The 16259-nt window shown below is 34.9% G+C and overlaps 1 protein-coding gene and 1 non-coding gene across 2 annotated transcripts in view; one reads left to right on the top strand and one right to left on the bottom strand.

Moving 5' to 3' along the window:
- Window positions 1–15936, bottom strand: part of LOC125059252 (SH3 and multiple ankyrin repeat domains protein 3) — a 142505-nt gene extending 126569 nt beyond the window's left edge. Inside the window, exon 1 of the mRNA XM_047663604.1 lies at window positions 15800–15936. The gene's annotated coding sequence lies outside the window, so the exon portion shown is untranslated. The remainder of the gene's footprint in view (window positions 1–15799) is intronic.
- Window positions 1205–1323, top strand: LOC125059464. The gene has a single exon (XR_007118669.1). It is a non-coding gene; the product is annotated as a 5S ribosomal RNA (ribosomal RNA).
- Window positions 15937–16259: the final 323 nt, after the last annotated feature.

Below are 16259 nucleotides of genomic sequence, written 5' to 3'. Positions count from 1 at the left end.
ATTTTAGCTATAAGCTAGCAACTTGTCCCACGCGCACTCAACAGTCAATACAGCCCGCCCGTTCACGCTACCGAGCCATTATTGAGATTTGTTCGCGCTTTTCATGTAAATTGTGTGTCAACTACGACTTGTTACCTACTGATGGATACACTTTATTATGCTATAATGTTTTCAGACCTCATTTTATGTAGTGCGAACTTCGTCTATAATTTTACGACGAGATTTTAATCTTCTGGTTTCTTACTGCAGTCCAACGTTTTTGGCTCATATATCCTGAATCTATATAGAAAATTTATTTAAAAGCAAAAAGACATCATTAAGAACCTGACATCCATCGATTTTTATATCGTGCTGGTTTCTTAAAACAAAAACAATTTATACGAACGCCACGACGATTTTTGCTGTGAATATTTAAAAAAAATTGTAAGATTTCATACCTTTTTAAATTGAAATTTTAATACATATATGTATACACATATATATTAAATACATATATGTGCGTCCATTGTCCATGTCCATTTTGTCCTGTATAAAAAATATAAATCCGATCATTAGGTTTAAATCAACCTGTAATAAATTATAAAGGTTGATATGAAAATGGCGGCTTTATAATCAAATTTGTTGTAGCAAAGGAATTAAGGCCTAATGGATTCAGGAAACCGCTGAGTAGCGACGGAGATTGCGTCAAAGTGTCACAAAGTGTGATCAATCTATTTTTATGTCACATTTTACCTTCACATTCAAAATTGTGATAAAAAGGACGACACTAACACATTCTAGTTAAAAGCTCTTGTAACCACGGCATATAAAAGTATTTTTCTTTCAAACTAATTTTATTATTGGAACGAAGTTCCTTATCGCGCGTTGTGAAAGGGGGCTAGACGGAAAAAATTCTTACGAAAAGTTGTCACGACTTTTTTTTGCTATTTGCTATTGTAATACACCGGTTCTCGTCCGATCACCGAAGTTAAGCAACGTCATTACTTGCATGGGTGACCGCCTGAGAACACCTCGTGATGTTGGCTTTTTTTTTGTAGGGATAAGAAATGAAAATTATTTTTGGAATCACTTAACTAAATTAGTCTTGTTGGAACGAAGTTATCGAGCGTTGCGAAAGGGGGCTAGACGGAATAAATTAAGACCAAAAGTTGTAACGACACTTTTTGCTATAGTTGTTATATTTTACATTTTCGATTCAGCTATCGCCAACGTCCATACCACGTTGAATACACCGGTTCTCGTCCGATCACCGAAGTTAAGCAACGTCGGGCGAGGTCAGTACTTGGATGGGTGACCGCCTGGGAACACCTCGTGATGTTGGCTTTTCTTTTCGTCGTAAGATTGGTGTCGAGAAAATCTATCATACTGTTATCACTGTTATGATACCAATTAACATATAAATTAATCGAAAGGAATTTCGTTCCATCCGGGTGTCCCTTGACACTCTTAAGCTTTTAATATAACTTTTAATTTGTAATAATTGTAGTAATATAAAGGCTTAATAATCCTAAATTGTTGTACACTTTTATTGTCACATTAGTTAAATTTTGTGGCTTGCACTATTTGTCATACTGCAGTTGTGTGTGTACAAAAATATTATCTCTCTATTTCTTCGATATGTCAACCTGTTCATAATTTAAATATGTATTTAAAATACAAATCGTCTTCAAACACATAAAACGTCCTATGAATTCCTTCTTCATTTTAGACGTCGGTAAAAATAATAAAAGCCAGAACAGCGATTAAAACCAGAGTTAATGTATAGGTAGTAGCAGGTTCGATAAAGTAAATGATATTTGCAATAAAAGTCCTACAGTGTTAAAAATATACCGAGATAGTGGATCCAACGTAAGTGGGCGCCGCGATCCTAAAATAGCATTCTAGCATAATAGCGAATAATAAAATTATTTTCTCCTGCATTGTATATAATATTCGAAAACAGACTTTATTTTATAGTTTTACGGTACATTTTATCTTGGAACAATTCATAAATGATACACCTATGTTGTGCAAAGTACAGAAGTCAGAACATTGTCTAAGTTTAATAACAGCTGAATTTATATTAAATTAAGCAGGAACGAGCCAAGAATGATTCGTGGTCACGCAGATCCTTCTTAGTTATAAATACGGCACAATTATTAAATGGAGCATTTATTTAATTAACTTTTGTTATACACGAGTAATGTATAGATCATATTTTTCTAATATTTAAATCAACTCCCAGGAACCGTAAAAACTATATTTACAGTAAAAGCTAGACTTGTAACTTTGTGCTAAATAGAGAAAAAATTCCCATTAGAAGTGGAAACTAGTTAAGTCAATTCAGTTACACGCAAAATGCATTGAGCTGCACTTCGCCGCAAAACTCAACTTTAAAAGATAAAATATATTACTTGAGAGATTATCTTATTAAAATTTAACACAACGAAGAAAGGAAATACTAAAATGATATTTCAAGAGTTTGTTCTATATAAGTCTCAATTCGGCAAGATTTAAAAACGAACATTTGACAATGACCGTTCGTAAGACGCTAGGTGAAATCATATTATGAACGGCGAATTTAAGTTAGACAGTTTTTCTGTGGTACCATAGATCATTTAAATTAAAATTTATGTAGTCAAATTATACTGAACTGAAGGTGTTCTTAACTCATGTAACAACTCACACACTAAACCTCATGTACAATTTATTTATTTTACACTGGCGATTGACCACCCGGCGACAGCCCAAGCCGAGGTCCCAGTCTCACAGGAGACATCCTTGCGCTAGCCACGGGAAAAACGCCCATTCTGGCCAACCTACGCTCGTCAAAACAGCCCGAGCTGAGCTGGAAAGGCCCTTAAGGCCAACAGCAAGATTCCTTTAAAAAAATATCTATAAGCCTTCCACGGTCCGCTTCACAATGCACTTTATTTTGCGAACTATCGAACTGTGGAATCAATTCCCGTTGGGGTCTTCTCTGAGAGATACGACCTCTAATTGTGTAAAGAAAGAGTATATTCCTCCGTCAAAGGCCGGCGTCTAATGGGTGTCTACGGGCTGATATATATAAATATATATGTATTATATATGTACAAGTACATACAATTTACTATGATTATTTTTCCGACCCAAATATCGGCCAATAGAATTGCACCGTTCGACGTCACGTGGTACAACCTACATGGTATTATACTGATAATTTTTTGTGAAAATTTTCTCTGGTCGTTGCTTCAAGAAAAGTATTAAGTAGTTGTTTTATTCATTATGAAATTCTTATTTGTTAACTGTACATTTCGTCTCATGGTGCAATTCTATTGGCCGACATTTGGGTCGGAAAAATAATCCCCCGAATACCACACGAGCTTCAAAATTATATGCTCTTGTGGTATTATAAGTGATAATTAAACTTTTATTTTAAAACTAACACATGTTTAAAACGCGTATATTTAAACTAAATCCACAAAGTATTGACCCAGTTAAAAATTATCATTTTATTTAAATATGAAGTATGCTCTATTTGTCCCGGTCGGTTCAACGCACAAGTGGGGCCACATCCGCCTCTCCCATGCACCGACCTATAAAACAGGTAATTGATTCATTAACAGACTTAATTTGCCTATAACTCTTTAAACCTACAGACGAATCTGGTTTTTGTATATATATTATTATTATTAATAGTTTTGAATTATTTATTATTAGGATAGTATTGTGAGTGTTAATGTTTAGTTTTATTTGCAATAGATAAAATCAAACACCTTAATTTTTGTGTAATTTGTACCGCGAAGGAAAATAATCTTTTAATGCAGAACCGGAAGTTGACATCAAAGCGGCCATAATTTTTTGGATTCATGTATTCAATTTCTCAAGACATCTCAAGAAATCTGACTTAAGATTTGAAGTTTGAACACTCTTGTCTTAGATTTATGTTAAAAAATGATTTGTTTCTTTTATAAACACATGGTTTAAAACAAATGAATACAGAACATATGAGTGAGAAATAGCCATTAAACAGATGAAGAAAATGTATTCTGCAATCCAGTGGTATTATACTTAATTTATGAAAAGTCATAAAAACTGCGGTCGGAAAAAGTAAGTCTTATAACGAACAAATACTCTCTGGAATTTAATAAACCGATCACATTCGATAGAGCGTGGATAACAATAGAGCTCTTAAGCAAAATGGCCGACAAAAGCGCGGAAGTTCCCGTGGGAGACACCTGATCCATCACGATGGGAAGTGGGATTAGTATACAATGCATTGATGGGTAGCCATACTTTTTTCAATAATCTGTATTAAAATTACTTCAGAGCTATATTATTAATTCAAACGGCACGTGACAGGCACAGAAAGCTGCCCTGCGATTCTGTAACTCACTTTTCGAACTCACATAGCGGTTTTCGTTGTGAGTTACAGAATCGCAGGGCAGATCACCTAATTGACTGTTAGAAAAAACAAATGATCATGAAACATGAAGAGAAATCTAAGACCTAGAAGGTTATAGTGACACTTTTTTTCTTCTTCATATATACCTTTTGACTATGCCGTCACTAGCGACATAAAATTCAGCGTTTATTTTTACCACTTAAGTGTGAAATGTTCAACAAATGTATGCCACAGAAATTTAGTTTTGAACCTATTCAATTTGAATCTGCCTTAAAACTTTGGTTTAATTTAAAAAAAACATTGATTTATCTCTTATTATTTTACAGAAATAGACAAACATGTACTTCATTACATGAAGGACATGATATCTAATGACAAACAAATTAACCAATTTTTTAATGACACTGGAAGGAACTAGCGTTTAAGATAAAGGCTAGGCCTAGTTTAAACGCTAGTGCCCATAGAGGTATAGTATGTATGTATAAGGTTAACCACAACGAATATTGTTTCTCATCGATTCGTAGCCTAGTGTATGTTTACTATCTTTTAAATGTAAGTACAAAATGTAATGATTTTTGAGTCAAATAAAGTCATTTTTATTTAATATTGTCAAATTTTAGTAATAAATACGCAAAATAATATACTAAACATGAGTACACGTAAATACTAAGTATCGAAACAATGCGCATGAAGTTCATATGACATTCGCTGAACAGTTTGTTTTGAGACGACATCTAAACATTACCCGTCACCCGATCTGTATACGTTCAACAGGATTTCCCACTTATGATTATATCCCTTACGGATCACATCATTTTTGATACTATTCTGCCTTTCAGTAGATCTCTCTTCTAAATATATGGCATGGTTGAAAGCGTCTTGACGAATTCAAAACAATACTGTTAATAATAATTTATTTTTAAATATCACAGTATTACTATTAGTTTTATTCTCAATAAAACCATACAAACATATATAATAATGCTATTACTTACGGCTTACTTGAATAATAAGAAGAAACCTTAATTTCAGAACCGAATCTAAAAGTAATACACATGTTTTTATTAAATTGAACCTATAAAGTATTTTTTCTTTATCTCCGTTAACCTTTTAACCTTTTGCTCATAGGTCGTCTACTGAAAAGGGAGTCAACGTATCTCTTTGATAAACTACATCCTAAAAGGATGAGAGATTAATTTAATCTATTATCGCTGTCTACGGGTAGCGGGATTCAATGTAATCAATGGATGCATTCTGTACCCTTTATACAAGGTGAGATCCACGCAAGCGTGGTAAAAGGTAAGTAAACATTGATTAACACGGTATAACAAACCCTAAATTATAAAAATTATAGAACGATAGTACCATAGAAATGGGAGACAAATTAGTCTGTTAATAATAATAATAATTTCTGCATTTGCAAAAAATTACTACATAGATAAATTAATTACAAAAAATCGCACAATCAGTCAGCGAATTAACATGCAAATATTAAATTATTAAAAACAGTAAAATTTTGTTAATTAACAGGTATGAGACCGTGTCTTTAAAATATAATTAAATAGTAGTATACGAGTATAGTATATTATTCTGTGTATAATTTAGGTCATATAAAACAAACCATCTTTAAAAAATACTAAAAAGGGTTTACTATAGACACAATTGGATATATGAATCTAATTCGTATCTAATTGGATCTGTAGTGAAGTTTGATACTGCCGTCTTCCTATTGAGTGAAAACCATATACATAATTAAGGCAAGGGTAAGAAATTACTATTATTGAATAGAATTGGAATCTAATAAAGAATACTGCTAAGTATTTTTTAATGAACTAATAAGATACTACATTACGTAGCAGTTATAATGCTACTTAGTTAAAATTATCATTATTAATCTGCCCTTTGATATAATGGATGACCACGGCACTAATCAAAAGACAATAATACCTAATTTCAATAAGCACACCTAAACTGAATAGCACCAACATTTTAACTTTAAATTTCTCAATTTATATTACTTTAATTGAATACTTTATTGTATATTCAATTGAAACGCTGTATTTTGTATCAAACCGTCAATTTTGCTGTTAGTACAATAAAATAATTTTCAATGTTAAAGGATGCATACCTATGCGTTGATCAGGACGCTGTTAGGTGCATAATAACAACATCTAGCTACTATTGCATACGAAATGGTCTATTGTTGCACGATACGGAGAAGAATATTTAGTATGTTAAATACTTTATTATGTGTGAGAAATATCCGCCGAACGTAAAGATTATTTTTAGATGCTTTAGTGCGTTTAAAGAGAAAATTATATACCTCCATCGAATTAAAACTTCCCTTTGCGGTTTTACTGTAAAAAAAGGATGTCTAATTATTATTAGTTTTTAAGAAAAGAACGTTATGTCACTTTTATGTTACTAGATATCGGAGGAGTCAATATTTTATCGACGAACAAAAAGTTACAAATCAGTCAAATATTAGTCATTTTTAGAGATTTTTTTACTTATTAGTAACTATATTTTATATGACTTATCTATGGGCGATGGTATCACTTAACATCAGATGAGCCTCCTGCCCGTTTGCCCCCTGTTATATATAAAAAAGACGATTTAAGGTCCCCTGAATGGGGACATCAACCCAGAGGTCATCCACAATTTAACGTTTAATAATTTTCTAGAAGCAGCCATTAATGTGTATTGGTCGTGCATAATTTAGAGAAGGTTTCGCCGAAATTGCCTTTGGCAAAATCGTTAGATAGAGATAATAAGAGGGCTGATCTTCGGTCTGCAATTTCGTCAGAACTTACCTACCTTTACTCTGTAATATATTAGTATAGTATAGTATATGTCTTGTTATACACATACGATATAAGTGTATTATTATAGAGATGACGTGATACGTCAATAGATAGATACATGACAAGCAAGTCCACTAACAACGAAACTACAGAACTAGTTTCAGGAACTACGGTTTTGGATAGAATCCCATTGTGAAGTTATGTCAATGAATAATTTCGAAATTTTGTAAGTCAATGCTACTCGCAACGGTCATTAATAAATGTTTGTTATATTACGCTCTGAGTTATAATAAAATAGGTTGAAAATTAAATAATATGAATATTGTCGGTCGGTTTTAGTTTGTTCTTAGATCATTCTTGTTTAAAGCACGGTCTTCATTATTAATACACTTACATAAAAAGTTAAGTTTTTAATGAGTAGTGAAATATACGAACAGTGGTATCGCAATTCAATTTTGGAAAAAACTGGGTTTGCGAATGAAAAACAATATTTAGTTGAGTTGATAATTGCGAAACACAATGTTTCATATAATAACAAAGTGCAGTTTTACAATGAAACCACATAATATGGGTTAATGTTCTTTTGTGGCTTCAGTAGGTCGAGTCAAGAGTTCTCCCTCACCACTTCTTCATTTTATACAAGAATTTTATTCAAATTTTGTCATGCTTTTAAGTTGCCTGCAGTGCAGTTCTATTATAGAAAATTGTCAGCGTCTGGAAATGGAGCAAAATAAACATAGCATTTTGTCTGGTATTTTTACTTAAAAATGCCAAGTTTACTACGATGTTAATAAAACCCTGGAAGTAAATTCAAATTGTTAAACCTGAAGGAATATTTAGAGACTTGGATGGACTGTATTTATAACTTTCACATATTCGCGTAATTGTTCCGCTACATTTATTTTATAATACTTTTACTATTACAGATCATAAATTGTAATTATGTAAGTGTAACTAATTAGTTCTAGACACATCGTGAAAACACTAAATGGATATATGTATCAAGTTTTCATTTGGTTATAGTTATTATTTTATTGCCTTTTTGGTTATTATTTTATTTTGTGGTTGCTTGTTTAATTTTTCCCTTGCTAGCTTGCTTTTGTCCCAATATAATTGATGTGTATCTATGTGTATGTGTGTAAAATTTGTGATGTCTTCTTGTATGCATACACGTTGTTTTAGAACTTATACATAAATAACAAATAGCAACAAAATATCCAAGTCCAATTATCAAACATCCTAGGTTACCTAGTCTATTTTTAGACTAAATAGCTTAATAACGCAGACACTAATACTACGAATTACAATGTTTCATCTCACACACTTTGCACGTTTCGTTCATGGATTCACTTAGATACAGTGTGTTCACGTGTACTTAGATACATGTTCGCTGACAAGCTACACGCTTAGAAGACTTATACCGATACACACGTTTATAACGTGACTACTTTAATACGCAAATCTGTTAATTATATATCCAAAGATAATAAAATACCCACAACTGTGGTATTAAAAAAACGACGGGTTGCACTCCGGGAGTGCCGGCAGAAGTGAAAACTTGAATATTAACGTTGTGCATTTTTGATATTTTGGAATGGTTTTGCACGAATTGTTTTGATTATCAGTATAAAAGTACTATCATTTATGTGGTAGAATACAATAGTTATTTATTGCGCTATCGTACACAAACATGACAATTTATATTACATTAAATACGCCGCGCCAGCTGTCTACTCTCCATCCGTCTTACGAAGTTTCGATTACCCATTCCAAAAAAAGTGTACAACGCCGCTATAGTTTTCACTTCAAAAAATGATAAGCTAGGACGTTAAGTAGTAAGTGTAAAGAAGTCGCGTTCCGCTTTTCTGTAAATCTTTTAAATTTTTGACATTGAAATTTGAAATTGTACGACGGAAATGGACTAAGAATGTTTATTATTTATTGTGACTTGTTGAATCCAAAAACCAATAAATAATAAATCTAAAACAATGGCAGTCCACAACGATAAAATACGAGGTTACACGCCAAATAAAAGTGAAAATATATTATTAAAACTACCAATTAAGGCCCTTAACGCTTCCGAATCAACACCATATTTTTCCTTTATAGAGCAATTTGCTCAAACATTATAGGACAAGACCCGGGGGTCCAATTTCCTATTTATGTATTTTACCTTACACAAGAGATCATTTATAACGCTTTAACTCAACGTAATTTATCAGGATTTCAAGAAATCCTAAGCTGGGATTAGCAAAGTAGTTCAAATTTAGAATACTATGTTCTTGTAATTCTATCTTGATGTCTGCGTTTACTAGAATCTTCTTTATATTTTATTTGACGTTCAAAGGTGCCATTTTAGGTGGTCTAATTGAAATAAACGATTTGACTTTGACTGTTGCGTTGTTTGTCTATTTTCATAATTATTTTTTCCTAGGTAATCAACGCTGTAACAACTCCAACTTGAAACAATAATATTTAGATAGATTGTTATCTAAGAGCTCCCAGGAGTTTTAGACTATGACATAAATATCTGTAAAACGCAAATACTTCTTTTTACAAAGAGAATTTCGGAACTACCCAAGAAGTAATCAATTGGAGGTTGTATATACCCAGAGGGCACTTCAAAGAGGCAATTTAAATAGAAATTATTCAAGGGAGCACGAGGGATACATATTCTTCGAAACCAAAAATACAATAAGTTGTTCCTAACGAGCGTATAATGAGTTTTTTGTACGTTCTAGGAACCATCAAGCCTTTGAGAGTCTTGTGGAGATTAAATTAGCTTTATTCTGACATATTAAATGTTTTTTTGAGTAGTGAAGCTGTAGGTCAGTTTGGGTCGCACAAACACCCAAACTGGATTTGGTAAGGTGCTTATTTATTATTTTAAAATAGTAGTTAATACGCAATTATTATTTCGCGTGTATATTTGACTAATAATACTATATATAATAACCTCTAGTATATATAATAACCTCTAGTCTCGTCGTGTTTCCCGTCAGCAATAATCTAACCTCAGCAGGCTGACCACATAACTTACAAACCTGTTATGAAAAACTGAATTAGTTCATTGGCACTATCAACGAATTCTGACATTTAACAACACCCAAATATTCTTCCAATATCAAGAACGTAAAAAAGCATACAATTCAGCCTCCAGGTCCTTCAAGCGGGAAATCGCTAAAGCAAAGTCAGAGCACATTGCCAGATTTGGTGAGAAGTTGGCCCACCTCCCTTCGGGAACTCGAGCCTTCTGGTCTCTTGCCAAAGCTGTCCAAGGGAATTTCTGTCAGCCCTCAATTCCACCATTGCATAGGGAGGATGACTCACTGGCCCATACCGCGAAAGAGAAGGCCGATCTTCTAGGCTGTCTCTTTGCATCGAACTCCACTTTGGATGATCAAGGGAAGGAACCACCGACACTATTGCGGTGTGATACTACGATGCCCGAAGTTATATTCCGGCAACGTGCTATCCGTAAAGCTTTGTCTTCCTTGGACATCCATAAGTCGAGCGGGCCTGATGGCATTCCCCCAATTGTGCTGCGTACTTGTGCTCCTGAGTTGGCTCCGGTCCTAACGCGCCTTTTCCGGTACCTTTACACGCTCGGCACTGTTCCGAAGTGCTGGAAGATCGCTTCGGTACATCCGATCCCTAAAAAAGGCGATCGCTCTGATCCGTCCAACTATCGCCCAATAGCTATAACCTCCTTGTTCTCCAAAATAATGGAAACCATTATTAACAGCCAGCTCTTGAGGTATCTAGAGGGCCACCAGCTGATTAGCGATTCCCAGTACGGCTTTCGTCGTGGTCGCTCGGCTGGTGACCTCCTTGTATACCTTACACATAGGTGGGCAGAGGCAATTGAGTCCAAGGGGGAAGCGCTGGCGGTAAGTTTGGACATAGCGAAAGCCTTCGATCGGGTGTGGCACAGAGCATTGCTCTCGAAGCTTCCAGCCTATGGGCTCCCTGAGAAATTATGCAACTGGATTTCCAGCTTTCTCGCTGATCGAAGCATCAAAGTCGTCATCGACGGAGCATGCTCCGACCTGAAACCTGTGAATGCTGGTGTCCCACAAGGCTGTGTCCTATCCCCGACCCTGTTTATTCTGCATATCAATGATATGTTGCAGCTTAGCAACATTCATTGCTATGCGGACGACAGCACTGGGGATACTTTTTACACTGGCCGGGCAGGTATTTCTCGGGCTGTTGTCGATGAGTACCGGAACAAACTTGTGTCTGAAGTCGAAACTCTTCTACGTGGAGTCTCGGACTGGGGTAGACTAAATCTAGTCCAATTTAACCCCAAGAAGACACAAGTATGCGCGTTTTCCGCTAAAAAAACTCCCTTTGTCGCTACTCCCCTCTTCGAAGACACTCTCCTTAAAGCCTCAGCTAGCATCGGAATACTGGGCGTTGACATATCGAATAACGTTCAGTTTCGCGGTCATCTGGAAGGAAAGGCTAAATTAGCCTCCAAAAAGCTTGGTGTGCTCAGCAAGGCGAGACGGTACTTCACTCCGGGCCACCGCTTGCAACTATATAAAGCGCAAATTCGGCCCCACATGGAGTACTGCTCTCACCTCTGGGCGGGAGCTCCCCAGTACCAGCTCCTTCCACTTGACCGTATTCAACTAAGAGCGGTTCGAATCGTCGACGACCAGTCACTTTCCGTGCGGCTTGATCCCTTGGCGTTGCGTAGAGATGTAGGATCTCTCTGCATCTTCTACCGCATTTACCATGGAGAGTGTTCAGAGGAGTTGTTCGGTCTAATACCTGCAGCTGAGTTTCATCATCGGACGTCAAGGCAAAATACAAAATACCATCCGTATCACCTCGACGTCCGTCGTTCCACAACAGAGCGTTTTCTAAGGCAGTTTTTGCCGCGCACCACCACTATGTGGAACCAGCTGCCCACAGAAGTATTTCCGAACCAATTCGACTTAGGGTCCTTCAAGAAAACAGCGTACCAATTCTTGAAAGGCCGGCAACGCACTTGCGAGCCTTCTGGCATTGTGAGTGTCCATGGGCGGAGGTATCACTTAACATCAGGTGAGCCTCCTGCCCGTTTGCCTCCTATTACATAAAAAAAAAAAAATATGCTGCCTTGTGATTCTGTAACTCACTTTTCGAACTCTCACAGCGGTTTTCACAGCGGCGGTCGCGCTCAAATCAGTCGTACAGCAGTCATTTTACGATTTAGAATCACAAGGCTGAAGTCACAAACTTCACATTACACGAAAAGTTATTTATTATTATATATATTGGAATAGGAATAGCTTCCTGTTTACTGAATGTATATACAGATTTCAATGTAGACAATACATTTCTAGTAAAATTCTGAAATCGCAGTTACCACGCTGTATTAGGCTGCACTTAAAATTGCTTAGTTCCCCATAAATTACCCGCTAGCTAAAGGATGTTCTTGGGAAGCTATTAGAGCCATCACGTCGTGGGCCGTATTAACTTATTATCCTAATGATAAAGGGCGTCAAATAACAGGCTGCGGCTATTTTAGTCTTTTTATCTGATGTGGAAATAATTCCATTAAATAGTTTCTTGATCACGTGATCTTTCAGTTTGTTGCGTAAAATGTAATTTCATGGTTTGCGCTTTATGAGATGTAGATTTTTCATTATTAATTTATGCATTCAAGGTCTATACACAATATGGAATAACTAATAATGTGCCCTGTGGTGACACATACAAGGCATCATCTACGTTGGGATTGCCAGACCTTCTCGTTTCCAAACACGATCCACATTCTTAAAAAGGATAGACTTAAGGCATACATAATCATCGGGCACGTATGGTCCATATTATGAAGGTTAGAAAAAATTTCCAAATCGAAAAATCAGTTGGTATTAACTTGAATAAAGTGTCAATAAAAAAAATATTACTATATTGCTTTAGAATTTCTCTGATAATTTTTCTCATTTACTATAGTAACATAACTTAATTATTTTTTTTCCTACAAGTAATAATTAACAGTAATCAAAACCTAGCAACATTTCCAGCAAGATAGCTTATAGCGTCATATAAGTACCTACTGACAGAAAAATCTCACAGCACAAAATAAAATCAATACTAATCGGCGCAACTATCCAAATAAATGCCGTCAAGGCTCGCCAAGGCCTAAAAGCAAGAGATAATCCACATGTAAGGAAAATCTTAAGATGTCAAAACATTCAGTACGCATGCGCGCGCCACCCCTGTTCGTTCACCCCGTTGCGTCACGGTGCCGCAAGGTCGCCAAACAATATTCTTATTTCATTCTATTTTTAAATCTACACAACTTTGCAATGAGAATATCAGAGTTGTTCGGTTTAATAACTGAAGCTGCATCATCGGACGTCGAAGCAGAAATGAAACCACCACCTTTTCTCAGATCACCTCTATGTCCGTCGTTCCAGTTGAGCATTTCTTAAAGTAGGTAGGTAAAAAATAATCAGTGCATTATTTTTCAGAGCAATCAATGTATAATAAATTAATAATCATTCTGAGTTAAGCAGATTAAGACGCGTTTAATTATCACTTTACGATTAATTACGAATTTCAAATAACTGTCCCAAAGTTGTGCGTGAGTTACAGCCTACAGTAAAAACGCGTTCAATAATATTGTATTGAAACGCATAAAACAATGTTTATAACTGGAATTCAGTGTTTTTTAATGCTTGGCTTATATAAGCTTGGACCTCAGTTCAAATAGAAAACGGTAATAATTCTGTTTTATTTTTAAAGCATCTAAGTATAAGGACACCTATTGTAGACAGGAGTTCATCATCAAAATAAATATCTATAATATATATATATACACTTGTAGTTGATGAACAGAATTTTTCAATAATATATTTAGTCTAAAGAGCTGGCTGTGAGACCGATCAGGCATTCTAGTATGCGCTGGCTACACTCTGCTACACGAGTTATAAAACCATGTAACAGAGTATTAATGCAATATTGATTAATAGCAAATTTGATTAATCCAATCCAAGTAAAGTGAAGGACTGCAGACACATTTCTTCAATAAATAATTATTGACTTAGGTGAGCACAGCAAAGATAGGAGCTACAAGTACCATTACCGCATATGTTTGAAATGGAAATCTGTAAGACAAAGCGACAATGGCTCTAGTACAAAATTCGAAGGCCCTTTCAATTATTTGTTTATTATGTATAAATGTTGAGATTACAGAATCCATAGAGTCCTGCTGAACTGGCCTAATTGTAAGGGCCGATTTACATTATCTTAGTGTTTAGGAGAGTGCTTTAGTACAACTTGAAAGGCAAGTTCTTTAGCGTAGCGTTAACTAAAGCAAGTAGCGTTTACATGATTCAACTAAAGTACTATCCTAAAGCACTCTCCTAAACACTAAGATAATGTAAATCGGCCTTTACAGATAATACGTATTTTATGTAGTGTTGTACCAGTTAAACATTAGCCTTTCATGAAAAAAATGAAAGATGTACATTTGCCTTTTAATGTACTCTTAAACTCTTACGTGAACTTACATGAAGTAGTCTTTTTGTTAAGCGAATAATATATAAGGGCATTTTTATATGACTGATTCCATACGCAGACATTGTTTTCGATAGTGTATTTGTATGTTTTGTTCAATTAAAGCTTTATTGCATTAATTCGAACAATAAACACAAAACTTATTCAAATTAAATTAATAACATCAGAAACATTCACAATTCCTTACGTGGTAGTAGTAAAATTACATTTGGTTTTAAAAGTAATTTAATGAAATTCAAATAAGAAGGTTTTAATTTTTAAAGCGAACAAGAAACTTCAGTCGAAACTGAACACCATCTGTACTAGATTAGGACGTAGTTCCTTAACTGGTTCCCAGTGACAGTTGACAATCGCCACTTGAAGTTATCATCAAAGCCTTTATTCTTATATCTTAAGTCACAATCTCGTTTTGAGCACTGTCGGATATGTCAAAACTTCGTTCAGAAAAATGGGATAACAGCTCTTGAAATTAGATTCAAGTCTGCTAGCGTTCGAATACGGCCCTAAAAGACGACCGAAGATCGACCTCGCTTGAGGGCCAGAAACCGGCACTCAAAGATTTCTCGACCACTGCTGTGTTATTTATTATTATTGTGTATAAATAATACAACCAATCCAAGTTCTTTGCAAATGACATCAACAAATTATTTATATTTATGTTAACCAAATTCCATATTTTACGAAAAATGAAATATTTCATATTCACATCCAGAGCGCCTTCATCAATATGTGGAATAAATTTTCCACCTTGATATTCGGTGTAATATCGAAACGGGCTTATATTACACGCAATATTTTTAATTTATTAGGCAAAATTAAACTGTAGGCGCAGTGGTTAGTTCTTCTTCATAAATAAGACAAGACATATTATTTCTACCGATATAAGGAGAGCTGCTCAATTGACATTGATATTACTTCAAATCAAATTCAGTCAACATTTTATGAAAATGTTCTCGTATATTGTTCATGGATTTATAAATAATAGCTACTGTTAATTTAAAATAAAAGTATCAGTTATTTGATAGGCAGATATTCTTCAACTTAATTAATTATAAAAACAATCGAATTCGATAATTTTCTAACAATTAGTGAATATAATTTTCCAACTTACCGTTTAAGTAGTTTTCCTTCTATTTAGAATCGTTACTTAAAATCCACATATACACAACACGTCACAACACAACACTGTTTTGTTTTGTTAACGTAACCGGCAGTGGTCCACCTCTCGCGTCACGAATTCCGAAACTGGCCGGTATCGAGCGAGCGACCAGTGTTGCCAACTCGGATTTTGAAAATTACGTAGGTCAGATTAAACAATTACGTAGATTTAGCAAAAATTGTATAGGAAAAGTTCGTAGATCTACGTACTTTTTTTTATGAGTGAAATGAAGAGGGTAGGGTTGGTAAAACTGAATAAAAAGAGTGTTATTTTTTTGAAATGGAAATAAAAAAAAATATATTCATTATTATTTTCTGGTAAATTAAATTTGTACATGTTTTTATTAAAAAGTTTAATATGATCTTGCGTTGGCCCAGGATTACTTTTCAGATCACTTTTTGTAAAATGTAAC

The sequence above is a fragment of the Pieris napi genome, chromosome 19 (genome assembly GCF_905475465.1).
Source record: "Pieris napi chromosome 19, ilPieNapi1.2, whole genome shotgun sequence".
Lineage (NCBI taxonomy): Eukaryota > Metazoa > Arthropoda > Insecta > Lepidoptera > Pieridae > Pieris > Pieris napi.
This window is presented reverse-complemented; position numbering and strand designations above follow the sequence as displayed.